The 5,763-nt window shown below is 58.5% G+C and overlaps 2 non-coding genes across 2 annotated transcripts; both read right to left on the bottom strand.

Annotated features, from left to right (window-relative positions):
• Positions 1–921: 921 nt before the first annotated feature.
• On the bottom strand, positions 922–1,074 carry LOC142793893 (5.8S ribosomal RNA). Its single transcript, XR_012891908.1, has one exon. It is a non-coding gene; the product is annotated as a 5.8S ribosomal RNA (ribosomal RNA).
• A 1,719-nt stretch (positions 1,075–2,793) lies between these two features.
• LOC142793883 (small subunit ribosomal RNA) lies at positions 2,794–4,608 on the bottom strand. The gene has a single exon (XR_012891899.1). It is a non-coding gene; the product is annotated as a small subunit ribosomal RNA (ribosomal RNA).
• Positions 4,609–5,763: the final 1,155 nt, after the last annotated feature.

Below are 5,763 nucleotides of genomic sequence, written 5' to 3'. Positions count from 1 at the left end.
TCACATCTTCACAAGGCTGGCAAGCGGCATTCCGCTGCGCGCGTGCGTCGTCCGAGCAGTTGCGTGATAAACGACCGTGTCGAAAGCCCAAACACCGCCGAGGCCAGTCGCCGCCGCCGCAAGGGCAGCCACGCAGCCTGGCGAGAGGCATCGTCTCGTGTAGCGTCGCCCCCGCCCCAACTGGAGTGGCCCAGTTTTTTGAACGGGACGGGAACTGCGAAGCACTTAGACCGACGGCGGACTACGACGAGAACGCCTTAAGCTTCGCCAACGTTTCGCCAACTCGTGCGGGAGACTTTTTCCGCTTCGCGGCAAGTCGTCGCGCCGTGCTCTCCGCATCAACCGCGTACGCAGCGAACCGCAAACGTCGGGCGCAGCCTCCTCACCTCCCTGCGCTTTGCGCGCGAACGTTCCCTGTTCGCGCGGCAAAGCCTGGAGAAGGCACGGCCCCGCAGCGTGTTCGAGCGCCCGGTCTACGGGACACCCTGCTTACTTCGAGGGCAACAAGCGCAACGCAAGGCTGCGATCTCGCGCACTTTGCGCACGGCTGGAGAAGCTTTGCTGGCCGGCTTTCGCTCCTCGTGTTTACCGTGCGTTAAAGTTGCGCGTCCGTGGCTCTCGCAGCTCTTGCGCGCCCGGTCGCAGAGAGGAGTACGCAACCTCGACCGCACTTTCCCTGCAGGCTTCCTTCCGACTCGAAGTCCTGCGGCGGTCTCAACGAGGTGCCACATCCTCAATGCAGTCGGTCGCCCCCGTTTCGGTTGGGCTCTGGCACGACGGTCGCCACCGTCTCGCCCTTGAGTGGCCGCTGTTGGCGCTCGCTGTGAGGTGTTCAGCGTGCTGTCCGTGTTGCCGACGCGGTCAAAACGAGTCGACGGCTCACGTTCCCTTGTGCGCCGAAGGCTCTCTTGATATGTGATCCGACCCTCAGACAGACGAAGCCAAGGGAAGACCCAAGGCCGCAATGTGCGTTCAAAGAATCAGTGCTCAGTGTGTCCTGCAATTCACACCAAGTCTCGCAGCTGGCTGCGTTCTTCATCGACCCGAGAACCGAGTGATCCACCGCTTAGAGTCGTGAAAAAGTGTTTGTTCAATTCCGTACAGTCAAAACCAAACGTTTCTGGCACTCGGCCAAACAGTGGCCAAGAAGGGCGCTTTTCAGCGCACGCTTGGACTCCAAAACTCTGCCGCGCCTTTTTCGGCTGCCGCAAATCGAGCAAACGGTGTGTTTCGGACGGCGTTTCGCTTCCGCTACTTGCGAGTGCTTTCGTGGTCCACCCCTCTATAAATACTCGGGAGGCGTCGAAGCCGGTTCTCCAAGCCGGACCCGTAGGTATCGTTGTGTGCTCGCTCTCATTGGCCCGCCTAACCAGAAAATGCCTGCGGTACACCCATTTGGATAAGAGTGCACGCAGATGCGGGCCTCGACGGCTACACATTTCCTCGGGCGGCCGCCTCCCGGCCTCCGTGGAGCGCGGGATGCACGGTCCCATCGACAAGCCTCTCCCGTTTTTACCGTGGCGTCGCGGTTCACCACGGCGGGCGGGTCGGTCTCCTCCGCATAAAAAGGGGGACCCCCGCTTTTTGTTCCACGAAATCGCACAAGCTTTTTTCGCATCCACGGTTTGCCACCGCACACCAAAATGCCGATCCGGCTGCCTACTTTAGCCAACAGGTGGAGCCAGGCGCGCCGTACTTGCGCGGCACTTCCCACGTCCACCGAAGTCGGTGCCAAGGACCACTTTCGGCGCCGGAGCCGCGTACGAGCCTACTCGAGGCGGAAGAACGAAGCCAGCAAGGGCCTGGCCGCAAGTGCGTTCAATTGTCGGGACGTCCAAGTCCCTCGTTCTTCCGTGCTTCCTCTTTCGGCAAGTCGTTGCGGCACCTTCCCAAAGCGCGCAGACCCGCTAATCGCGACGAGCGCGACGTGGCCGTGCCGCCTTTCCCTCGGCAGCAAGCAAAACGCCTGGCAACGTCGACGCTCCCCTAACCGCGATCTCGCACCGTGTTTCGTGTGGCGAATTCAAAAGCCGGCCGGCGCTGCTGCAACCATTACGGTCGGTACGCATACGCCGCGGAGGGCGGGACGGTCATCGGAGCGTGCGGTTCCTCCATCGAGTACTGCGCACCTCGGCCGTCGCATCGCCGTGCCATGACCGGCCGCGCGTCAACGCGAACCGGTGCCAGCGAGATCCCTCGCCTGCAAGAACCGACCGGCAGCCTCCGTCACCCGAGGACGCGGAGGCGCTTGCCGCGGACGGCGGGACGGTATGCACTGGTGCACAGCGGACCCGTCACATCGCCAGTTCCTTGACCGACCGCCGACGCTTGTGCCGTTCCTCTCGTACTTGGCAGTCGCCGCGCGATTGTCGGGTCTCGTTCTTGCACGCTCGAACGGTCGGGAGGGCACTCGGCTGGCGTTTCGGGAACGCGCAGCCTCGCCTTCTACCGACGTAACCACGACTCGCCGTTCGCGCTCCGCCGCTCCTGTTTACAGTACTAGGCGGTCCCGCAGCGGTCGGGTCGCGCATTTCGAGCGCTTCGAGCCACGGTGCAGTGGCGGGTCGAAAGCCGACCTATGAGTGCGTTGCGCCGTTTGTACCCGCGTCCGCCACCTGGCCGACCGTCCAAGGTCGCGGTGTTGGCGTCCGCTGGGCGCAACAATTTGTCACGGGGTGCCGCTCCACATTCAGGCAGCCCCGTGGGGAAAAGCCGACCCCGCGTCCAAACGGGGTCAGCGGCAGAAAGTGTCGGGCGCAGACGCAGCTGAGGCGCTCACCCTTCACAATCCGTTAATGATCCTTCCGCAGGTTCACCTACGGAAACCTTGTTACGACTTTTACTTCCTCTAAATGATCAAGTTTGGTCATCTTTCCAACAGACCGGCGCAACCGAAAGGCCGCGCCGGACATCGGTCCGAAGACCTCACTAAATCATTCAATCGGTAGTAGCGACGGGCGGTGTGTACAAAGGGCAGGGACGTAATCAACGCGAGCTTATGACTCGCGCTTACTGGGAATTCCTCGTTCAAGGGGAACAATTGCAAGCCCCTATCCCAATCACGAAAGAAGTTCCACGGGTTACCCAGTCTTTTCAGACAGGGATAAAGACACGCTGCTTCCTTCAGTGTAGCGCGCGTGCGGCCCCGGACATCTAAGGGCATCACAGACCTGTTATTGCTCTGTTTCGTGCGGCTAGGAGCCGCTTGTCCCTCTAAGAAGGTTGTAAGGTGCTGGGAACCCCGCACCTATTTAATAGGCTAGAGTCTCGTTCGTTATCGGAATTAACCAGACAAATCGCTCCACCAACTAAGAACGGCCATGCACCACCATCCACCGAATCAAGAAAGAGCTCTCAATCTGTCAATCCTCCCAGTGTCCGGGCCGGGTAAGTTTTCCCGTGTTGAGTCAAATTAAGCCGCAGGCTCCACTCCTGGTGGTGCCCTTCCGTCAATTCCTTTAAGTTTCAGCTTTGCAACCATACTTCCCCCGGAACCCAAATACTTTGGTTTCCCGGAAGCTGCCCGCCGAGTCATTTGAGTAACTCAGGCGGATCGCTGGTTGGCATCGTTTATGGTCAGAACTAGGGCGGTATCTGATCGCCTTCGAACCTCTGACTTTCGTTCTTGATCAATGAAAACATTCTTGGCAAATGCTTTCGCAGTAGTTCGTCTTGCGACGGTCCAAGAATTTCACCTCTAGCGCCGCAATACGAATGCCCCCGTCCGTCCCTCTTAATCATTACCTCGTATTCCAAAAACCAACAGAACAGAAACGAGGTCTTGTTCTATTATTCCATGCAAGTTTATTCAGGCGACTCGCCTGCGTTGAGCACTCTAATTTTTTCAAAGTAAAAGCACCGGCCATCTCGAGGCACACAATGAAGTGCACCAAGAAAGAACCGGCATGATGTTCAGTCCGAGCCGTCGCATCGGGTAGATGCACTACTCGTCTGGAACTGAGATCCAACTACGAGCTTTTTAACCGCAGCAGCTTTAGTATACGCTATTGGAGCTGGAATTACCGCGGCTGCTGGCACCAGACTTGCCCTCCAATTGATCCTCGTTAAAGGATTTAGAGTGTACTCATTTCAATTACGGGGCCTCAAAAGAGTCCCGTATTGTTATTTTTCGTCACTACCTCCCCGTGCCGGGAGTGGGTAATTTGCGCGCCTGCTGCCTTCCTTGGATGTGGTAGCCGTTTCTCAGGCTCCCTCTCCGGAATCGAACCCTGATTCTCCGTTACCCGTAACAACCATGGTAAGCAAGTAACCTACCATCGAAAGTTGATAAGGCAGACACTTGAAAGAAACGTCGCCGGCTCGTGGCCATGCGATCAGCACAAAGTTATCCAGAGTCACCACACAATACGGGCCGAAACCCGATCGATCTTGGTCTAATAAAAGCACCCGTTACCCAAAGGGCTCCAGGCTCACTGCATGTATTAGCTCTAGAATTGCCACAGTTATCCAAGTAGGAAGAAACGATCTAAGGAACCATAACTGATTTAATGAGCCATTCGCGGTTTCGCCTTATTTCGGCATGTACTTAGACATGCATGGCTTAATCTTTGAGACAAGCATATGATTACTGGCAGGATCAACCAGGTAATCGTTCGACTGCGCGTCCGTCCTCGCCCTCGGCGGGCCGGACGCAGTCTGTGTGCGGCGGAGGCCACCTTCAGGCGCCCCAACACGCTTATTTTGCACTCCGAGATGACGGCGTTCGAGCTCGCTACGGCACAACCTTCCCGAAAGACGAGTGGGAGCCGTGCGGCAAGAAGCACGTTCATGCTCGCTCTTTTTCGTTGCATCGACTCGGTCGCGCCGTGCGGGTTGCCCAAGCCCGCTGCACTGTCGGTGGACCGGCCGGAACTAGCAACGGAGCCGAGACTGCAAAGCCGCCAGACGACGGGTCACGCCCGCGTCTTCGGCGCTTTCGCATCTGAATCGCCCGAGGACGACACGGAACACACCTCGATATCGTGGTAAAACGGCACCGTCCGACAACCAGCCCCTAACGCATCAAGCGGATGAGGCTGCAGACGACTGCCGTGGATTCCCCTGGAGCAGACCCGAGGACACGCTTGACGAGGCCGAAGCCCGCCGCATATCAGACACCCGGTCGCTTTCGCGTACGCCGCTCACGAGAACCCCCACATAATAGCAGCGATAAGTACCCAGACCTCCTTGGGCCCTAATACGAGCGTACTCGAGAAAATTTCACCGCGGGTGTGCCCCGAAACGTGTGGCATGTTGAGCGTGCCACAAGTCTACGTCGCTCTCAAACCCGCCGAGGTCGTAGAATTTGCGACCCTACTCACGAAATTCCCACCGAGGATACGGCCGCAAACGTACCGCACCTTGGGTAGGCCACGAGTTTGTGCAACACTACGCTGACGGCACAGCACCGAGGTCGTGCGCGCACGCACGGGAAAATTCCGCCGCGGTTTCTGCCGAAAACGTGAGGCACCACGACTCTCCGCAAGTTCGCGTCGACTGCGAAAGACCGAAGTCGTGAACGACGTGTCCGCTACTCGCCGCCGACACGCTGGACACCAAACGTACAACGACTCGACGGCGTCGTAGAGGCCCACGACGCGGTTTTCCTTAACGACGTCTCGGCGTGGCACCGACAGGTTAGAACGGCCGACCAACGTTCCCTGTCCGCCGTTCGGCTCAGTCGAAGGGCTCGGCGACTTCGGCAACGCTGCGAAGCCGCACGGTGACGCACGCCATGTCCCCATTTTTTTTTTCTTTCTGCGT

The sequence above is a fragment of the Rhipicephalus microplus genome, unplaced genomic scaffold (assembly GCF_043290135.1).
Source record: "Rhipicephalus microplus isolate Deutch F79 unplaced genomic scaffold, USDA_Rmic scaffold_343, whole genome shotgun sequence".
Lineage (NCBI taxonomy): Eukaryota > Metazoa > Arthropoda > Arachnida > Ixodida > Ixodidae > Rhipicephalus > Rhipicephalus microplus.
Note: the sequence above shows the minus strand (reverse complement) of the source record. Positions and strands in the feature narration are given on the sequence as shown.